This window comes from Sus scrofa, chromosome 6 (genome assembly GCF_054392235.1).
Source record: "Sus scrofa isolate SSC_HxYL_T2T_F1_AM1 chromosome 6, Sscrofa_HxYL_maternal_Yorkshire_Landrace_v2.0, whole genome shotgun sequence".
Taxonomy (NCBI): Eukaryota; Metazoa; Chordata; class Mammalia; order Artiodactyla; family Suidae; genus Sus; species Sus scrofa.
In genome coordinates, this window is record NC_139388.1 from 30,835,490 (window position 1) to 30,856,781 (window position 21,292).

Below are 21,292 nucleotides of genomic sequence, written 5' to 3' on the forward strand. Positions count from 1 at the left end.
CAATTTATGAATTTTATATTTTACTTATTTTCAGAGGGTGTATTATTTTTGTTATTCTTACCAGTGAAGTTATTCTTTTTATTATGCTATATAAAATATTGAATGGTATATAAGGCTTTCTTCATAAATTTTAGTTGCATAATATAACAATTTTAATATAATGCTAATTTTTAAAGAAAAATTGAAATGTAATAGATAAAACTAAGTAGTAAAGATGATAGCCATAAAAATGGGATAAAGTATAGAATAAATTTCCTATTTGTCTCAGCATATTTTCCATTCCACTTCTCCAGTGGGAGTCACTTAATCTGTTTCTTAAGATCCATGATATAATAATCTGTGTGAATGTAATTGTGTTTAAATGTATGTATTCTATTCTGTAAAAAATAAAAAAATGAAGTGTCAGGCTTTCCAATAAATAAATAAATAAATAAAATAAAATAAAATAAATAGGACAGACTGCTCCATCCACTTAAATGCCTGAGATCTGTGACCTCACACAGCAACACAGGATCAACTGAGCAGGATGTGCTGATGTATTCATGGCCCAATTCAGTCTGCAACCAACTTGCAAGTACTTTCAGCAACACACAGGTGTGTGAACACTCATGTGCAGCACACATTCTAACATAGGCACATATACAGCACAAATATACACATGCTAGCACATAAATGTGCATGCACAAAATGCATAGCACACATGCCCTGCACACACCTGTGCACACACACAGCACACATATGCCCACAGTCCAGCACACACTTCACACACAGGGAATAATGAGTATTGCAAAGCATTAATTCCTGAACACAAGTGAAGTTCATATGTATTCTTCCCTTTTTCTTGACGTTAATGTTTTTCAAAATAAAAAAGTTTAAGAAAAAAGTTACCAGTAAATGACTTTTGATTCATAGGACTTTCTGAAGTTATTCCACAATATTTTGACATGAGAAATTAATGTAGATGTTATACCTGTCCACTGATGGCTGAATAGTGAAGCAGAACAGTGTCCATCCACACAATGGAATGTGTCAGATCCATAGAGACAGAAAGTACCATGTGGGGCAGGGGCTGAGGGAGGGGGGATGGGGAGTTAGTGTTTACTGGGGACAGTTTCAGTTTTGTAAGATGAAAAAGTTGTGGCGATGGATGTTTGTACAACAGTGTGAATTGCTGTATGACTTGAGATGCGCACCTAAAAATGGTTAAGATCAGAGTTCTTACTATGGCACAGTGTTGCTGCAGCTGTGGCACAGGTCACAATGTGGTGTGGGTTCCATCCCCGGACCAGAAATTTCCATATCCCATGAGTTCAGCCAAAAAAAAATGGTTACGATGCTAAATTTCATGTTCTGCATATCTGAGCACAATTTTTTAAACGTTTAAAAAAAAAACAACAGCTAATTGTCCATGAATGCCAATGAGATGCACAAATTTACTAATAACACAGGCAGGAAATCCATAAGAAAATGCTATGCAAACAGCTAGCACAGATTGGCAGACGTTAAATATCAGCCTGATGTGGAGCAAAGGAAGCTGCTACACGGCAGGGTACAAGCACTTCTGAAATTATCTGGGTCACATAGCAAAGTATTTGTACACACAGACCACAGTGCTGCTTCCAGTCAAACCCACAGCCATGAGCACTGCACGTGGACACATGGAATGGACTCTGTAGCCACAGCAGCCAAACCCACAACCATCACAATCGGATGCAGAAATGAGCCATGTGCACTCACACAAAGGAAGATTCCACACACAGAAATTATGTTTCTACTTAACATTATTAAAAATTATTAAAAAAAAAAAAAAACCTATATCCACAGGATAAAAGAATCTCATGGACACAAACTCTGAAGACAAGATCCCTGTCACAAAATCGGGAGAACATGACTGTGATGCAGGAAAGGCATGTCCTTTTGTGATGTTCTCTTTCTTGATATTTATGATTATTCTTTACATGTACAGAACATCATTCTTAATGTGTAATTAAAGCACATCACTTTTGTTTATTAAAAAGGGGGCCAGAGTTCCCTTGTGGCTCAGTACCTTAAGGATCTGTCATTCTCACTGCAGTGGCCAGGGTTCCTGCTGTGGTGTGGGTTCCAACTCCAGCCTGAAAACTTCCATATGTCATGGGGATGGTGAAAAAAAATTAAAATATGAGGGCATCAGGAGGTCCTGTCATGGCTCAGTGGTTAACAAACCTGACTAGCATCCATGAGGACATAGGTTTGATCCCTGGCCTCGCTCAGTGGGTTAAGGATCTGGCATTGCTGTGGCTGTGGCATAGGCTGGTGGCTAGAGTTCAAATTGGACCTCTAGTCTGGGAACCTCTGTATGTCATGGGTGCGGCCCTAAAAAGACAAAAAGACAAAAAAAGGAGTGGTCTCTGCACCAAATTACAAGAAAAGAAGCCAGGGAGGACAGTCTCTACCAAGGAAATCTACCCTCAATCTGCTCCAACCCTCAAGCCTGAAGGCAATGCCCATGAACGGGGACCAGAGCAGCGACACTCAGGGGGCTCTAGGGCCTCAGTCCTGGGTCGCTGCCTCCACAGAGCCTGCGCCATCGCGTCTGACCTCTCAGTCACTCTGGGCATGTTGCTCTTGCCTTGGTGGCTCTGGCACAGGTCAGCCATCACCATCACGGGGAGAAGAAATGTGAAGAAGCAGGTTCAAGCTGACCCTCCTTCTCCTATGGAGGTGATGCCACCGTCCCCAAGAGAGGATGGCAAGGCCGTGGAATCCAGCCTTGCTGCCCAAGGCCTGACCACACTAGGGCCCACGTGTCTGACGCCACAGGAAACATTTCCTGAGGTGCCTCAGACCGCCTGGCTGTACACGAAGGGGCTTTTAGACATGCAGGTCCTTCCTGACCCCACACCTCAGGGGTCAGATCCCGGAGGTGGGACTGGACCCCTCCAGGTTTTCACTTTTCATATGGCTTCTTTGAGATTTAATTCCCATACCACACAATTCACCCATTTTAAGGACAAAGGTCAGCGGTGTTTCTGTTTAGTCACAGAGGTGTGCGACCATCAGCATTTTAGAACCCTTCCATCGTCTCCCCCCAACTCTCACCCTTCAGAGGCCCCCCTCATCTTCCACGGCCCCAGCACCACTATCCGCTTTCCATCTCCATGGATCTGCCTGATCTGGACATTTCATGTAAGTGCAAACACACGCCACTTGTCCTTTTGCATCTGGGTTCTTTCTCTGAGCATCATTTCCACAATGTGGCCTGTGTCAGTGCTTCACTCCTTCCCGTGGCTGAGTAACAGGCCCCCCCTCTGCTTTTAACTCTGTAATTTACTCTGAATGCTTGTTCCCATCTCACAGGAATGGTGAGAAGTTCACGCTCCATCATTCTGGAGGTGTAACCTGCACTTGTAACCCACACCCGGGGTCCTGTGCAGAGTTACCCTGTGTGACCAGAGCCCCAGAGGAAAGATGAGACAGGCCTGCCTGTTTAGAGGACACACACCTGCAGTCTCACCTGAAACCAACTTGCTGGTCCTTGTCCTGTGAGACCTGTACCCAGGGCACCACATGGGGAACACAGAACAGTCAGGGGCCTCAGCACTACCTTCAGTTCAGGCCCACCCCTGGCCACTATCTAGGGAAAGGGCTGAGACTCCAGGGGAGGGTCCCTTTTGTCTCTTCCAGCTTCTGGGGGCTCCAGGTGTCCCAGGTCTTGTGGCTGCCTCCCTCCCATGTCTGCCTTCATCTTCACATGGCCTAGCCTCTGTGTCTATGGCTCCCCTCATTTATTATATATTTATTTATTTAGTCCTTTTAGGGCCACATATGTGGCATATGGAGGTTCCCAGGCTAGGGGTCAAATCAGAGTTACAGCTTCTGACCTACACCACAGCCACAGCAATGTAGGATCTGAGGTTTGTCTGTGACCTACACCACAACTCATGGCAATGCCGGATCCTTGACCCACTAAGTGAGGCCTGGGATTGAACCCAAATCCTCGTGGACACTAGTGGGATTCATTTCCACTGAGCCATGACGGGAACTCACTCCCCTCATCTTAAAAGGACACAGTCTCACAGGATTAGGGCCACCCTAATGCCTCTGTCTTACCTATTTAAAGGACCAGGCCCTTCTTCCACATATGTCATTCCCTGAGCCCCTGGGGTCAGGACACAGATGTCTCTCCCTGTGGGGGGCAAATCCTACTCCCAAGATGACAGATCCCATAGGATAGCTGTCTTTAGAGGAAGAGGGGATCAGGGCACAGGGACACCACACACATACCCAGGGCCACAGGAGGTAATCAGGACTCTCTTCAACCATGTCTCACCCAGACCATCCTTGGCCTCAACTTTGGCCCTGTCCTTGCTCGGCCTGCCAGCCCCATCTCGGCAAGAATCCTGCTAAGTCAGCGCATAAAGGAGGACACCAGAACACACCATCCCAGAATATGCCTCTTTGGCAGGGGGGTCACTTTGAGCTAAAGGCCACCCAGATCCAGCAGACACAAGAAAAGCTCTAGAACAGGGCACAGGCATTCCTTTGGCAAAGGAAATTCACCTTTATAGAGGAAATGCATTGAACAAATGGCACTAAACCCCCTTGTTATCTGTAGTTTCCTGGCTGCCCTCCCATAACTTACTGCCCTCCAAAGAAGCCCAAACCCCATTCCTTTGTCCAGCCCAAGGTGGGTGACAAGCCCAAGTTCTAGTTGCCCAGTGATGGGGTGTTCATCACCAGGTGCCCCCATGTGTACAAGTGATGCTGCAAATGCTTCCATGAGCTAGCATTAGCCTAATGAACGTGTGGGTGCCTTTCACTTTTTGGCCAGCCTTGTATGTGGGGCCCCAGCCGGAGAACCCACATGGGCAGAGGGCAGGAAGTTCTTTCTTCCCCTGCAGAGACCCTCCCCTGATATGTGGTCACCTTGGATTGCTGGTCACCCTGGATATCTGGTCAATTGTGGTCCTGGTCACCTTGGATACCTCATCACCCCAGGTACCTGGTTACTCTGGATACCTGGTCATCCCAGATACCTCATCACCCTGGATACCCAATTGGGTCCTCACCCTCCATCTCCCCCAGGCGATGTCTGATTCCAAGGATCCTGGTAGGTCAGTGTAGCCAGATTCCCCATCCCCCAATCTCTATCTTAGCAAGGGTCCATCACAGCCCCTGATCCCACTGGTTGGCCGTAAACTCCTGGCCCACTCTGAATTCAGGATGGAGCCTGGTTACATATGCCCACTGCCATGTCTCCTAAACAAAATCTGTTTTGATGCTTCTATCACCATCTTACTCTGGTTCTCTCTGAGAGAAGACACAGCAGGAAGAGATGACAGCTTTCTACATGACAAAGAAGGAGGCCACAGGAGAAACCAACCCTGCCCACACCTTGAACTTGGAATGTCAGCATCTGGAACCCAGGAGACATTAAGTGTCTGCTGTTTAACCACCCAGTCGGTGGTGTTAGATATGGTGGCCCCAGGAAGCACAGACACCAGCTGCTACAGAGGGATGGCCAAGAGTTGGGTTTGCATCTGAGCTCCACCACTAAGGAGCCATCCTTGGACCAGTTACCCCACTGTCCATGCCTCGGTTTCTCAACTGTAAGGTGGGATTGGTAATAGTGCCCATCACAGAGGGTCAAAGGGTAGATTCTTTGAGCTAAAACACACAAGGCATCAGAACAGAGGCCCACAGTAACCATGCGGCATCCTTGCCACCACGTGGACATTCTGGACACTCTCCTCTAAGGGGAGGAGTTCCCTCTAGCTTGGAGGAGGCCTATCCACCGGCACCACCTCCAACTGTGGGAAACTTTTTATTATAGTTGATTTACAATGTTCTGTCCATTTCTGCTGTATGGCAAGGTGACCCAGTCATACATACATACATACACATTATTTGTCTCATACCACCTTCCATCCTGTTCTCTCATAAGTGATTGGATATAGTTCCCTGTGTGATAGAGCAGGGCCTCATTTCTTATCCACCCCAAATGCAATAGTTCATATCTACTAACCCCAAACCCCCAGTCAGGAAACTCTCTATACAGCTTGGGAGGGAGGGGGGAGGTGTAAAAATTTGCCACCCAACTATGCCACTTTGGCATGAGGGCTCCTTTGAGTGGAGGTGACTGAGAAGCAGTAGAAAGGAAAACTCTGCCCTCCTCCACCTGCTGACCCCTTTGTGAGGATGCCCCCCTCCCTCTCCTGCACCAGGAAGGGGAGAAAGACCTTTATCATCTGAGAAGGTACTGACTTCAGTCTGCATAACAAACCTCACTTAAATTGGCTCCATCTTCTGTTATTTCCCTCCATATGTTTACCTTCCCACAACTTCCTGGCCCCCAAAGCTGAAACCTGTCTTCCTTTGTCTTGTCATAGGCACCTATGTCCTTAGGTCTGTCACTTTATGCCTCCACTTTTTTGAGAAGGGCTCTGTACAGAGACACAATAAATCTTGGCTTCTGTTGATTCATTGTTTGTTAGTTAAATTCGCAGATCCATGGCACAGAACATAAGAGGGTAGGTAAAAATTTTTCCTCCCCTATACAGCATCAAGTACACCAACAGCATCACCCCTTGGTCCTTGTTCCACCTCCGCAGCAACAGAGATCCACCCTTTCCCCATCTGTGAGACACTAGACTGCACACCTGCCTCCAGCTTCTCTCACAGCCTGGCCCCTGGCTCTCTCAGCTCATGGCCTATCTCATAAATGCCCTTCAGGCATGAGCACAGGACCTCAGGCCACCTGGAGGGCATGTGACATTCAGGCAGCAAGTGTCCATGTGGGTGGCTCTGGACTCTAACACGCAGGACACACAGGAGCAACTCCACCCTGGAGCCAGCCAGCTATGATGATCTGTACGTCCCCCACACTGGTTTATGTAACGCTAGCTCAGGGCCAGGGCTTGGACCTCAAACCCTACCCTCAGGGGTCTGTAGCCTGGGATGGCTGCACCGCAGGACCCCAAGTGAGAGTGTGATCAGCCCAACACAGGGAAACATACTTCTGCTGTCCTCATTAGGAGAACAGGTCTTCTCCCAGCCACCCACCCCAGTGGGCCACCTTCACAGCCAAGCGGAGGGTTGATGGGAATCCAGCCCCTCTGGATCCGGTACCTGTTGGGCCAGATCTCAATGATCCCAGACCTGGGGGCTCAGGTGACACCTGGGACCTCGTGGGGATTCCCCAGTTTACTTTTAAGGGAAAACCACTGAGTTTCAAACGAAGAGAACCAGAATTCATCAACCCAAATATGTTCATTTGGTATAAGGAGTGTTCTGAGCAGAAGGCCACTGAGAACCAGCAGACTCAGGAAACACGGTAGGAACAGGGCACACGCTTTCCTTCTTTAAAGGAAATGCCCAGTTGTGGGGACCTCACCTTCTCCCACACCTGGAAGAGGCCACTTAATAACTCTCATCCATAAAAAAGGCACCAACCTGGATCTCAAAACTCCACTAAACACCCTTCTTCACAGGGATTTCCTGGCCACCTTGCCCTGACTCACCCTCCAAAGCTTTTTCTTTGTGCAGCCCAGGGGGGTATTTAAGTCCCCTTCTTGCTGCCTCCTTGAGTAACATGTCTTTATCAAACACACACGTACACATGCCTTTCCATCTTTACTTCTCTTGTTAGTCTGTCTTTTCTCAGTTTAAATTCTGGGTTCCAGGCTCTGAACATGGAAGGGGAGAGGATGCTGGAGCCACTGGCATCCATCGAGAAAGCCGTATTGGACTCTTCAGGAATGGTGTGTGCAGGATGTTAAACACAGCAAGTGTTAGGAACTAACTTACAGCCTCACATAGAATAAATGATGTTAAGAATCAAGGCAGGAGTTCCCGTCGTGGCGCAGTGGTTAACGAATCCAACTAGGAACCATGAGGTTGCGGATTCGGTCCCTGCCCTTGCTCGGTGGGTTAACGATACGGCGTTGCCGTGAGCTGTGGTGTAGGTTGCAGACGCGGCTCGGATCCCGCGTTGCTGTGGCTCTGGCGTAGGCCGGTGGCTGCAGCTCCGATTCGACCCCTAGCCTGGGAACCTCCATATGCCGTGGGAGTGGCCCAAGAAATAGCAAAAAAGACAAAAAAAAAAAAAAAAAAGGGAATCAAGGCAGCACATCCTCAAAACTGCCCCTATCACTCTAGACTCACTGGTTATCATATTGTATCTACTACCCACTCTGCTTGCTCTCACCCCCTCCCACCCACACTGTGTGTGATCAAATGCTCTCTGGGTGTCCCCTGGACTCCATGTCCAGGAACTTCTCACTGGACACTTGAAACTGGCCACCATGGGAATATCTACACCACAGAAATGGCAAAGGCCAGAGCCTGGTCATGGTTGATCATGCTTGTGATGTCCCAGACTTAGGAAGTGATGGGAAAGTGTGACTCATGCAGACCACATGCGCGGGTATGTGTCTACACAGATGCATCCTAGCAACTGAGAGAACACGCTTCTGGATCCAGAAGCCAGGACGTGGCTCGGCAGAGGCTGCTGACATTACAGAGGCAGAAATGAGCTTCTATACATGCAGGGTTCAATCTTGCGCCTTAGTTACAAGAAAATCAGAGCAATGTCTGAACCACTCTCATGAGTCAACTAGGGGACCACGGATTGTAGGAGAACAGGAACTGGGCCAATATCTACAAATGTTTCCTGTGAGGTCCTGGGCTCTCTGGAATTTACACCAGAGTCCTGTCCACAGTATTTTTTAAATTGTGTGTTACATATCCTGTGTATCAGTTTAGCTAATAAACATTCATGATCATATATACAAATTTGGGGGAGCTCATTGACAATAGAGGATTGTGTGTTATCTGTTATTATATGTCAGCATATCATCATCATGTTATCTGTGTACCTCCATCCTTCACACGACCTTATATCATGAATTGTGCACACATGCTGGATCTTCTTTCCCTGGAGAATGGGGTTGGCTCACTCCTGCCCACTAGCCAGCACACTCCTGTCCATGACCCCATCACTGACCCCCTGAAAAACTCAGACCCTGAAACATGAGCTGGACACACACCCAATACCTCGGTGTCCAGGGATATGGATTTTCCAGACTTTCGCCTCAATTTCACAACTTGCCTAATTGGAGAAACACCACCACTCTGCACACACAGATGTCAGCAAGGGCAGAGGGCAGAGTTCCTGCGAGACAGAGGAGGAAGAACACAGTGTGTCTGAGCAGCAAGACCATGATTACAGCTCTGGCAAAGCCAGGTGCCCTCACATGAGAAGAAGGACTGATGCTGTTGCTGCACGATGTCTGCACTCAGCAGCCAACACCATGGGAGGGGGAGTCACACCAACAGACCTCAGCTTCCCCCAGGCCTGAGTGAAGGAAGTAAGGAATGGAAGGGGACCCAGCAGGGCATCCACAGGGTCCACAGCCCTCCCCCCAGAGAAATCCCAAAGGAAAACAAACAAATGGGACCCGATCAAAGTCAAGCTTTTGCACAGCAAAGGAAATCATAAAAAATAGAAAAGACAACATACAGAATGGGAGACGATATTGCAAATGATGCAACCCGCAAGGGCTTAATCTCTTAAATATACAAGTAACTCCTACAACTCCACAACAAAAAGTAAACAATCCAATTGAAAATCATCAGACGATCTAAATAGGCATTTCTCCCATGAAGACATATGGATGGCCAGTAGGCACATGAAAAGAGGTTCAACATTGCTAATTATTAGAGGAATACAAATCAAAACTACAATGAGGTACCACATTACACCAACCAGAATGGTATCATCAAAAAGTCCACAAACAGTAAATGCTGGATAGGGTGTAGAGGAAAGGGAACCCTCCTACACTGTTGGTGGGAAAGTAAATTGCTACAATAGCCATGGAAAATAGAATAGAGGTTCCTCAAAAAACTAAAAAACAAACAAAAAAACCCGACCTACCATATGATACAATAATCCCACTCTTGAGCATATATCCAGACAAAACTATAATTCAAAAGGTATGCATGCAGCCCTATGTTCATAGAAGCACTATTCAAAAAAGTAAAGACATGGAAACAACCTAAATGTCCATAAACAGAAGAATAGATTAAGAAGATGTGGTACATATACACAATGGAATACTACTCAGGCATAAAAAAGAATGAAAGAATGCCATTTGCAGCAACATGGATGCAACCAGAGATTATCCTACTAAGTGACATAGGTCAGAAAGAGAAAGGCAAGTGCCATATGATATGCTTGTAATGTGGAATCTAAAATATGGCACAAATGAACCTACCTACAAAACAGAGACAGACTCATAGATACAGAGAACAGATTTGTGGTTGCCAAGGGAGAAGTGGGAGTGGGGAGGGAGTGTGATGGACGGACTGGGAGGTTAGAGTATATGCAAACCACTGCATTTAGAAAGGATAAACAACACGGTCCTACTGTACAGCACAGGGAACTATAGCCAATCTCCATGATGGAAAAGAATATAAAAAGTACGTATAGGAGTTCCCATCGTGGCACAGTGGTTAACGAGTCTGACTAGGAACCATGAGGTTGCAGGTTCAATCCCCTGCCTTGCTCAGTGGGTTAACGATCTGGCATTGCTGTGAGCTGTGGTGTAGGTTGCAGATGTGGCTCAGATCTGGCGCTCTGGTGGTAGGCCAGTGGCTACAGCTCCGATTAGACCCCTAGCCTGGGAACCTCTATATGCCACAGGAGCGGCCCTAGAAAAGGCAAAAAAAAAAAAAAAAAGTGTGTATGTGTGTATATATGTGTGTGTGTGTGTCACTATGCTATACAGCAGAAATTGGCACAACATTGTAAACCAACTATACTTTAATTAAAAAAAACTTCCTAATTTCAAAAAAAATTAATTTCCCTCATCAAGACTGTAACAGGTGACAATGTTCACTGAGCAATACATGCCAGACACTGAAGAACCTCATTTAAAACCCATGAAAAATATTTGACTTAGGTTCTTTCTTTCTTTCATCTTTTTACGGCCACACCCATGGCATATGGAAGCTACTAGGCTAGGGGTCCAACTGCACCTGCAGTCGCCAGCCTGCTCCACAGCCACAGCAATGCCAGATCCAGGAATGTCTGTGAACTACACTGCAGCTTGTGGCAACTCTGGATCCTTAACTCACTGAGCAAGGCCAGGGATTGAACCCGTATCCTCACAGAGACTATTTCAGGTCCTTAAGCCACTGAGCCATGGTGGGAACTCCCTGGGTTTTTATTCCCAGGCCACCTGACCCTAGAACTCTAGGATGAAACTTTGCAACTGTCATCAGCTTTACAAAATAAAATGCACTGAAGTTACACTTGAAACAAACAACTGTGTTGGATAAGGAAACATCCAACTTCCAGCTCCTGAGAGGAGAACCTGACTCCAGCACCCAGTCTGGCTCCAAACACAAGCCTGCCTCCACCGTGAAGAAAATGTGACTGTTTATCTGGGAGGCTAGATGGAGCAGGTGGTCTCCGCTCAGCTGCACAAAGGGTGACGCTCTTCCATCTCTGCAGCCTCTCAGCAGGTACCCCTGTGTCAACCGCAGTTTCACACTGCTTCCAGAATAAATGGTGTTTTCTCTTCGATGTTTGTGGAATGTGCTCTCTCTTCTGTCACAGCCAAGGTTGGAGTGTCCCCCCTTCATGTCACAGCCCAGGTTTGAGTGTCCCCTCTTGTCACAGCCTAGGTCTGAGTGTCCCCTCCCCATCACAGTCCATGTATGACTGTACCATCCTCCTGTCACAGCCCAGGATCCGAGTGTCCCCTCCCTGTCCTTTCCTCCTGTCACAGCCCGTTGCCTTTCCACAATGGGGAAGGTGACCCGAAGGGCCAGAAACCCTCTCCCCCTCTGTGTCTGGAACGGTCTTCCCAAAAAGACCCAGCTGAGACTCAGGACCCCCTTTCTGACCAGGCCACACAGAGTCCCTCCAAGCTCCTCAGCCTGGAGGTGACCCACTCCTTCCCAGGACTGGTCAGAACAAAGCTGGTTACCCACATGTCCCCTCCTTCCCACCCACCTGCATCCCCTGCCCTCCACCTGGGCAGAAGCCCCTCTCTGGGCACCTCCTGGGTCGAGGACTCTGATCCATGTACCTTCAGGTCACCTTCATGCCAGCCCCATACCTGGGCCCCTGTACTAGTGTTTACTGCTCTCCACAGAGAAACCTCCTTTGCTCCAAGTCCCCAGATGCCTGCAGACCTTGTCAGCAGGGACGTCTATTGTCACAGTCCCCCCCACACACAGCAAGAGTCTACTACCCCTACAGTAAGAGGCTCCCCGTTACAGCAAGAGTCCCCCTCTGTTGTTCTCTCCTGCCTCCAGAGTCACAGCCCCTCAACAGGATCATCATCATCCTTTATTGGTCCCTCCCCCTCTACAAACAGTGCCACTCCGGCGTCACCGTCCTCGCTCTACAGTAATAGTTCCCTGTTGTTGTGGTTCTTCCTCTACAGGGAAAGTGCTCCTCATCTATTACGGCCCCCACTCTGTACTAACACCCCCCTCTATGATCATGGTCCCCAGTCTATGGCAATAGACTATCCTCCATTGGAATAGCCTCACCTACATGATGATAGTCCCCTCTCAATGGTAACAGTCTCCCCTCTACGGTAAGAGTCCACTCTCTGCAGAAATAGTGCTGCCTCTACTCTCATCACCTCCTCTACAGAAGGGTCCTCCTCTATTGTGCTAACCCCCTTTATTATAGCAGCCCCTCTATTGTCACAGTCCCTTCTCTATTGCAACACCCCCACATTATCATAGCCCCCCCAATGTAATATTCCCCCCACAGTAATCATCCCCCCACTACAGTAGTAGTCCTCCTTTATGGTAAGAGTCCCCTCACCACAATATTACACCCCCACATTGTCTTAGCCCCCACTTATTTCATATCCCATCACACTGACACATCTCTACATGAGTCACCTCCCTAGTGCTCCTTGTAGAAATATAGTCCTTCCTCTACAGTAACCATTCCCCCCATTGTAACGGTCCCCCCATTCGGACCCTCATCCCCTGTCATAGTCCCCCCTTTTCCCTCAAGATAATTTTTTTTTTTTTTTTTTGCCATTTCTTGGGCCACTTCTACAGCATATGGAGGTTCCCAGGCTAGGGGTCAAATCGGAGCTGTAGCCGCCGGCCTACACCACAGCTCATGGCAACGCCAGATCCTTAACCCACTGAGCAAGGCCAGGGATCGAACCCGCAACCTCATGGTTCCTAGTCAGATTTGTTAACCACTGAGCCACGACGGGAACTCTTTTGAAATAAAAGTTTCCTAACTGGATTTGAATTTATTTCACAGGCCTCAAGGGACTGCAAGAATGACAAAGAGCACATCAGTCATTGCAGGGCCCAGGCATGGGCAGTATGAGGCACCTGTGGATGTGAGTCCCCTATCAGGTAGGGTATTGTTGGTGTGCCCTGTGTCACCATCAGGGGGCATCTCTGTGTCTGTCACCATTATGGGGATACCTGTGGGTTTGTGTCTGCTTCTCCATTGCAAAGGAGATCTCTCCCCAAACACAATTCAAGTGACACTAAGAGTGTCCTGTTCACTCTGGTCCCCATGTTCCCAGGACTCTCCCCATAACTCAGGTCCTCTGATCACTGGGTGCCCTGTCCCCTCCTGTCCCTATATCCCCAGCCCTGTTTCATCAGAATCTGGATCACTTTGTAGTAAGTCCCTCATCCTCCCATTTGCCCCTCAACCTGAGAAGGTCATGAGTTTGTCCATGATGGGAGGAAAATTGTCCCATCCCCATGGACACCAATCCTGCACTTGCTAGGCACAGACCGCCTCCCAGGTGCACAGATGTGGTCACCCATCCTCCCCCTTGCTGCAGACCCCAGCTCTCTGGTTTCCAAGTAGAGATTCAAGTGTGCTCAGCACTGGCACCAACCAAGAACCACCCGGGTGATCCCACTCTCCGGCCTCAAGCCCTTGGGCAGCAGCACTGGGAGTCAGCTGAGCGCACCTGCGCATCCTGCCGCCCTCTCCACCAAGCACATCCTCAGCTGGATCCACTTCACCCTCTGCCCCGTGAGCATGAGGAGAGGCTTTCACGCATGCGTGGGGGCAAGATGAGTTAAGCATGGCCAGGTGAGACATTTGGGCCGCCCACCTGTGACCACTCAGCAAGGCTCCAGCTCTCCCCATGCGCATGTGCAGGTGGTGACTCACGCAGAGTAAACACGGGAAATCCTTCTCAGCTGAAGGAAAGGATGAACGTGCATATGGATGAAAAACCCACCCAAAGCTCACATCCTCCCCCCACCGGAAGCCCTTCATGCTCACAGGCCGCCCAAAAGCTCAGAGGGCTCCCCCAATGTTTACTGTCTCCCCAGGAGCTTGCCAGGCCCCTCTGAATGGTCAGCAGGCTACCCTGATGCTCATCAGCCCCATGGAACACTCATCAAGCCTCCTGGACTCCCCCAAAGCTCAGTGGGCTCCCCAAATACTCACTGTGCCCCTAAACCCTCATTGGATGCCCTCAACAGTCAGCAGTCTCCCCAAGTTCTCACCCACACCAAGCAGCCCTGATGGCCCTGTCCCTGCAGCATAAGGACAACAGGAGACCTCAGCCAAGAGATTTTCCCTGACCCCGACCTGACCTACTGACACAGTGAGCAGCACAGGAGATGGTGGTCTTGTCAGAGCCCCCCTGAGCTGCAGCCCAGGAGTCCTGACGGCTCAGTGGCTCCACACAGTGTGGCCCCCACCCTCTGCTCTGGGAACACCAAGCCTGTGAAGAGATGCTTTCCCAAGGCCCCGGTCCCTGCAGCTTCTCTGGCTGCCCCTCCAGCCCCCGAGTCCCAGAATGGAAGGAAGAGCGGGGGCCTGAGGGGAGCATGGACCGCCCTCGACCCCCACCCCACCTCGAGCCCGCATTCAGGTGGACAGGGCACTTACTGTGACCTCTGAGCCCGCAGCGTCTCCGGCCTCAGCTCTGCCTTCCCTAGCATCTCTCCTTCCAAAGGGGGCCTGGGCACGTCATCCAACATGCTGGGCTGTGACTGGATGGAAACTCCCACTCCCAGGGGTGTGGGCGGAGCTACATCCCAGAGCTGATCTGCCCCCATCCCAGCACCAGCTGCAACCCCCACTTGCAGATGGACGCACACTGTGGGGATCTCACTGCCCAGCTGGGGGTTGCCGGATCCTCCTGGCTGACCAGGCCCTCACAGGGGGCTTGAGGACCTCCTGCCTGTGACCATGGCATCCAGTGGTCAGAGGACTGGACATGAGGAGTGCTATTTGTGACCATGGAGTCCTGTGGTCAGAGGAAAGGAGGTGAAGTTGTCCTGAGTGTGACCACAGTTCCCAGTGGCCAAAGAATAGGGAAATGAAGAAATGAAGGGGTCCTGAGGGTGATTTCAGGGGCCAGTAGTCAGAGGACCAGGATGTGAGGATGTCCTGGGTGTGACCACAGGGCTCACTGGTCAGTGGACTGGACGTGAGCATGACCTGACTGGATGGCTGAGCTCTGGTCACTGTCCATCACTGTGGTCACTGGATCCCAGGGCTGGAGCAGACAAGAATCTCACTCCAGGGCTCTGTTGCGTTGTCCCCCCCAGTGCCCATGGCAATGTTCTCTGAGCACATTGGTCAATAAACAGCAAGTCCTCCACTGAAGTGTCCAGCCCTTCCACCCTGAGTGGCCCTGTCACAGTCCTGACCAGGGTAGGTGACCTCAGTGGGTGGAAGTGGATCCCCGGGGCACATCCACACCTGCAGACCCACCTGCACCTGATGCTGACCTCAAGGTCCCGCCCCCTTTCCTCGTTCCTGTCTGCTCCTCTTGGTGAGTCCTACACTCAATGGAGCGCCTTGTCCACCTGCACCCCTCACACTGGCTGGAAGTCAAGGAACAGAGTGGACAAATGTCGGGATGGCTCAGAGGCTGACTAGGGTGAATTCCCCAGGGGGCCTCTCACCCCTCCATTCAGAACCTTCATCCCTCTCTCATTGCTGCCAGTGGACTTGGGCTACTGATCTTTTATGGGGATGTCCACTCAGCTGCCCCAAAGCACCTGGCTGGCTTCTCATTCCTTCCCTCCATCCAAACTCAGGCCTGGAGGGCTCCTCCCACCTCCCCTCCACCTCCCACCTCCCACCTCCCCTCCACCTCCCACCTCCCCTCCACCTCCCACCTCCCCTCCACCTCCCACCTCCCCTCCACCTCCCACCTCCCCTCCACCTCCCACCTCCCCTCCACCTCCCACCTCCCCTCCACCTCCCACCTCCCCTCCACCTCCCACCTCCCCTCCACCTCCCACCCTCACATTTCCTGCCCCGCCCCCTCTGCTTTCCTCCCCCTTCCCTGCCTGCAGCTCCTCACTGGTCCCTTGCTCTCTGCTCTGCCCTCCGCCACAGACCAGGACCCCAGGTGGAGCTTGTACAAAGGGCCTGCCCACCCACCTCCACTACCTGCAGAATAGACCCTACCTCTTGTCTGGGTGGGGCTTCCTGACAGCCCGCCTTCAGGCACCTTCCTCCCAGGAGAGGTCTCCTCCTGCCCTTTACCCTCCCGCCTCCAGGGGGCAGAATCACTGCCCAAAGTTGTCCAGATCCCCAGAAACTATGACTTCCTCAGGCTCTGTGGCAGAGGGGAATCGGGTTGCAGAAAAGCTGAGCCTGAGGCAGAGGCAGTTCCTTCCTCACCCAGGCAGGCGGAGCAATGAAAGCACTTAAATGTGGACGCGGGGCCAGAAGGAGGTTCGGTGGCTCTGTGGGAAGGACCCCTCATCAATCTCCAGCTTTGCATATGGAGGAAGGTATGGGAGCCAAGGATGTGGGGATCCAGATCTGGAGTTAGGGTTAGGGTTACAGTTAGGGGGTAGGGTTAGGGTTAGTGTTTGGGTCAGGGTTAGGGGGTTAAGGATGGGGTTAGAAAGTTAGGGTTAACGTTAGGAGGTTAGGGTTAAGGTTTTGATTAGGATTGGAGTTAGGGTTAGGTTTATGGATTAGGGCTAGGGTTTTGGGTTAGGGTTAGGCTTAAATTTAGGGTTAGGGGTTAGTGAATGCAAGGTGGTGAAACGGTAATATTTTGTTGAGCAGCTGCGCTAATATCTGTGCTTTTTCTCTTAAGAGGTCTCCTGAAACTGTCATTTTCTTTCCATGTGAACCTCTTTGTTCTCTATATACATCTTGTATGAAGCTGCAATTTAAAGCCAGGTTGAGTGAATTAAGGCATGTAGATTAATGAAAAGAAAGCTCTCACTGAGTTCCCTTCTGGATCCCTGGGTTAACGATTTATCTTTGTCACTGGGTTGGGTTTGGGATCCTGTGTGGTTTGAAAACCATCAATGGGCAGACAACTCACACACAGTTCTGGTGGGATCACTAAATCAAGAAAGAAAGAGGGCAAGAGAAAAAAAGAAAAGAAGCAAGACTTTATTTTATGAATCAAGTAATACCAGTTGGAAAACTAAGAAAAAAGTTGCATATATATATATATCTTCATAAATACAAAAGTGCAAGAATTATGAAAGAGAAAGAAGGCTGTCATGATATGATGGGGTGGGGGCTGAGGGTTTAAACAGCGAGGCCTGGTGTAGGCTGGCCCCAGGGCTCTGAAAGCCTTTGACAGGGAAAAAGGGCACTTCTTTGTATTTCATGAACGCAGGGACTGCTGAGCTGGGGACAGGAGGAAAACCTGAGAGTGGCTGTTAGAGCAGATGTCTAGAAGATGGGGCCAGAAGGTGGTTGTGTGGCAGTGTGTTTAGAGTGCTTGAAGCGTTCACTGGTTTTCAGAATGGCTTGTGTTCTTCTAGAGTCAGGTGCCGAGACACACAGCATCAGTGTTGTATCATGAGCTGGCCACTCTCATGCCCTGGATGGTCGGGGGTTTAGGTTGGTGGAGAATGTGGCTGGTGCTGCTGAATGAACTGGGGACTTTGGTGGCATTATTTTGGGCAGCTGTCATAATCCCTGAGCGTTTTTGCTCAAGAGACCTAGTAAAATTTTCTTCTTACCTTTGAGATGGGCCTCACTTTTCAGTACGGCGCCTGAGTAAAAAGCCCTGACTGGGAGTTCCCATCGTGGCTCAGTGGTTAACGAATCCGACTAAGAACCATGAGGTTTCAGGTTCAATCCCTGGCCTTGCTCAGTGGGTTAAAAATCTGGCGTTGCTGTGAGCTGTGGTGTAGGTTGCAGACGTGGCTCGGATCCCACGTGGCTGTGCCTCTGGTGTAGGCAGGCGGCTACAGCTCCGATTCGACCCCTAGCCTGGGAACCTCCATATGCTGTGGGAGCAGCCCAAGAAATGGCAAAACGACAAAAAAAAGCCCTGACTGAAACTAAGTCTGATGAATTTAGCATGTTTGCTTTGATACCAGAAAGATGGTACTGGAATTTGGGTTCTTGTTCATGATGGTTGAAAAATGAACTCCGTGAATGCTCAGGCAGCAAGCAAGCAAAGTCTTCATTAAAGAAAAGCAAATAGCTCCCAGGACAGGCTGGGAGTGGGGAGAAGAGCTCTCCTTTTCTCCATTGTCCTGTAGGGATTTTTATCTCTTAAAGGTGGGGAGGTACCAACGTGGGGTCCAGAAAGATGGAGTTTTTCTCCCATTGGCCTTGCTCAAATTACCTATATCAGTCCTTGTCCAAGAGGGGTTTTAGGGGGAAATGTCCCCAAAGTTTTATGGTTCCTTTGTCCTTTTCTTTCCTTAGATTAAGTCACCATTCCTCTCATTCCTTTTTTATCAGTCATGGAGTGGGCTAGAGATTTGCATTTCCTACAGTAAACAAAGTCTGTGGGGAATTTGCATTTCCTATAATAAAACAAGGCCTGTGGAGGTGTTACTCCCTGGAGCCCTGAAGCCACAAAGGTTAATCAATATCCATATCAAAGGAATGTATCAGATGACAAGCTCCTACCCTGACTGCCTGAGTTAATATTCTGCCTCAATTTGGTATCATCGGGAAAGTTCTCATGGAATTCCCTCATGGCTTCCTGGCTTAAGTGTCACTTGTCACTGCTATGGCTTAAGTGTCACTTGTCACTGCTATGGCTCTGGTAAGAGCTGATTTGGGAGATCAAACTCTGGCCAGACATCCCAGTGTCGCAGGTGGCACCCAAATAAATTGATAAATAAAAACAGACATTGAAAAGAATGACCTTAATTGATAAAGAAATCAAGGAACATATAAGTACAGAGTAGCTAAGGAATTTGATAGATAAGCAAATTCTAAAAGCTCTCCTAACCTTGTAATTCGGGTGACAGATGTTTTAAAGGATGAGCCTGGAGATGCACAGCATAGGCGTGGACTCATTTCCTGGGCAGAGCATATCCATATGCCACACTTGGGTGCAGGTACAAAAATTAGTAAATAAATAAATATACTATTATTGAAATAATTTCATACACGTTCAGTAAATAGGTCTGGTCTCTTGTCACATTGCAAGGAAATCTTGACACGTTCAACGGAGACATTTTGCCTGTCTCTTTTCTGGAGAGGCAGGAGCACCAATGCAGACACCTTCTCTTGTGAACACTGAGCTGCTAATTTTGTCAGTTTGTTTTATCATTTATTCTTTTCCATTATCGCTGATATATTGTGCTCACTTTCTCTTTAACAACAACGTGAGCCATTCATACATGTATATACGTATCCTCTTCTCACATTATCCTCCACTTTGTTATAAAAATAGCAAATAGGTAGAGTTTCCTGTGCTATAGATCAGGACCACATTGCTTACCCACTCCAAGGGCAAGAGTTTGGATCACTTCCACTCCAAATCCCAAGCCTCCCAACACTCTCCCCCTCCAATGCTGCGTCCACTGTCTATTTTCCAGTTTCTGAGTTTCTTTTCTGTGGAAAGGTTCGTTGGTGTCATTTGTAAGATTCCATAGAGAAGGGGTATCCCATGGTATTAGTCTGTCACTTTTGGACATATCTGCTTAGTACAGGAGTTTCTATTTCCATCTGTGTGGATGTGAATTACATTATTTTCACTGTGTTTTGGCTGAGTAGTAGTCTATTGTGTGTATATACATCCTCTTCCTAATCCAGTCATCTGTGGATGGGGACATAGATGTTGTTTCCATGTCTTGCTATTTTGAAGAGTGTTGCAAGATTATATTGGAACATTTAACTTTTTTTAAAAGAACATTTCCTGGATATATGCTCAAGAGTGGGATTTCTCAGTCATACAGTCATTCTATATTTATTTTTTGGATTACCTCAATCCTGTGGTCCATACTGGTTGTACCAATTTACATACCCACCCACATTGTAAGAAGTCTCTTTCTTCTCCAAAACATATCCAGGGGTTATTTGTAGACTTACTAAAGATGACCATTCGGAAAGGGGTGCGTTGGGACCTCAGCTTCGTTTGGATTAGCATTTCTCTCTCTATTAATGAGAGCTAGGGATCAATTTTTCTGGTTCTTGTTGTCCTATGTATATCTGGTTTATGGAAATGTCTGTTCGGGTCCTTTGCCAGTTTTTCAATTGGGTTGTTGGTTTTGTTTTGCTCTTGGGTGGTATCAGCTGTTGAGCTGTTAATTTTGAAACCCCAGACTGATCTGGGTTTTGGGATCCAGATAAAGTGCCTGCAGAGGTGGTAAAATGCTGATATTTTGGTGAGCAGCTGTGCCAATCTCTGTGCTTTTTCTCTAAATATGTCTCATGAAACTCCAGCCTTTTCTTTTTATGTGAGCCTCTTAGGTTCTTTCTATGCACCTAAAGCCAGATCAGCAATATTAAAGCCGGTAGATTGATAGATTTAAAGAGAGCTCTCACTGAGATCCCTCCTGGCTCCGTGGATAAAAGATCTGTATTTGTTGCTGTGGTGGGTTTGGTAAACACTGTGGCTTGAAAAACATCAATGGTCAGACAAGACAATTGTGCTTCAGGTGGGGTCAATAAATTGAGAATGAACAAGGGAAAGAGAAAAAAAAGAAAGCCAGACTCTACTGTATGAAGGAAGAAATCACAGTTGCAAAATGATGAAAAATAATAAATATTTACATACCAACAAACCTATCTTCATAAATAAATACATTCAGAGATATATTAAAAAAACAAAATAGGCCATCAAGGCATGAAGGGACAGGAGCTGAGTGTTTGAATGGAGTGGCACGGTGTAGGTTGGCCTCAGGGCTCTGAAAGCCTTTGAGAGAGAAAGAGCCCACTTGGAAGGGCACTTCTTGGTATTTCAAGAAAGAAGGGGGAAGGAAATCCAAAGACCCTTTTGCCCACTGCCACTGCAGCCCCGAGTGGGGTGGGGGAGGTGCTGAGCCAGAGAGGAGGAAAACCCGAGAGTTGCTGTTACAGCAAATGTCCACACGAGGGCACCAG

The 21,292-nt window shown here is 48.5% G+C and overlaps 1 protein-coding gene across 1 annotated transcript in view; it reads right to left on the reverse strand.

The window, feature by feature from the left end:
* Positions 1-14,959, reverse strand: part of LOC110260950 (uncharacterized) — a 51,362-nt gene extending 36,403 nt beyond the window's left edge. The window contains exon 1 of the mRNA XM_084960199.1: positions 14,897-14,959. The gene's annotated coding sequence lies outside the window, so the exon portion shown is untranslated. The remainder of the gene's footprint in view (positions 1-14,896) is intronic.
* Positions 14,960-21,292: the final 6,333 nt, after the last annotated feature.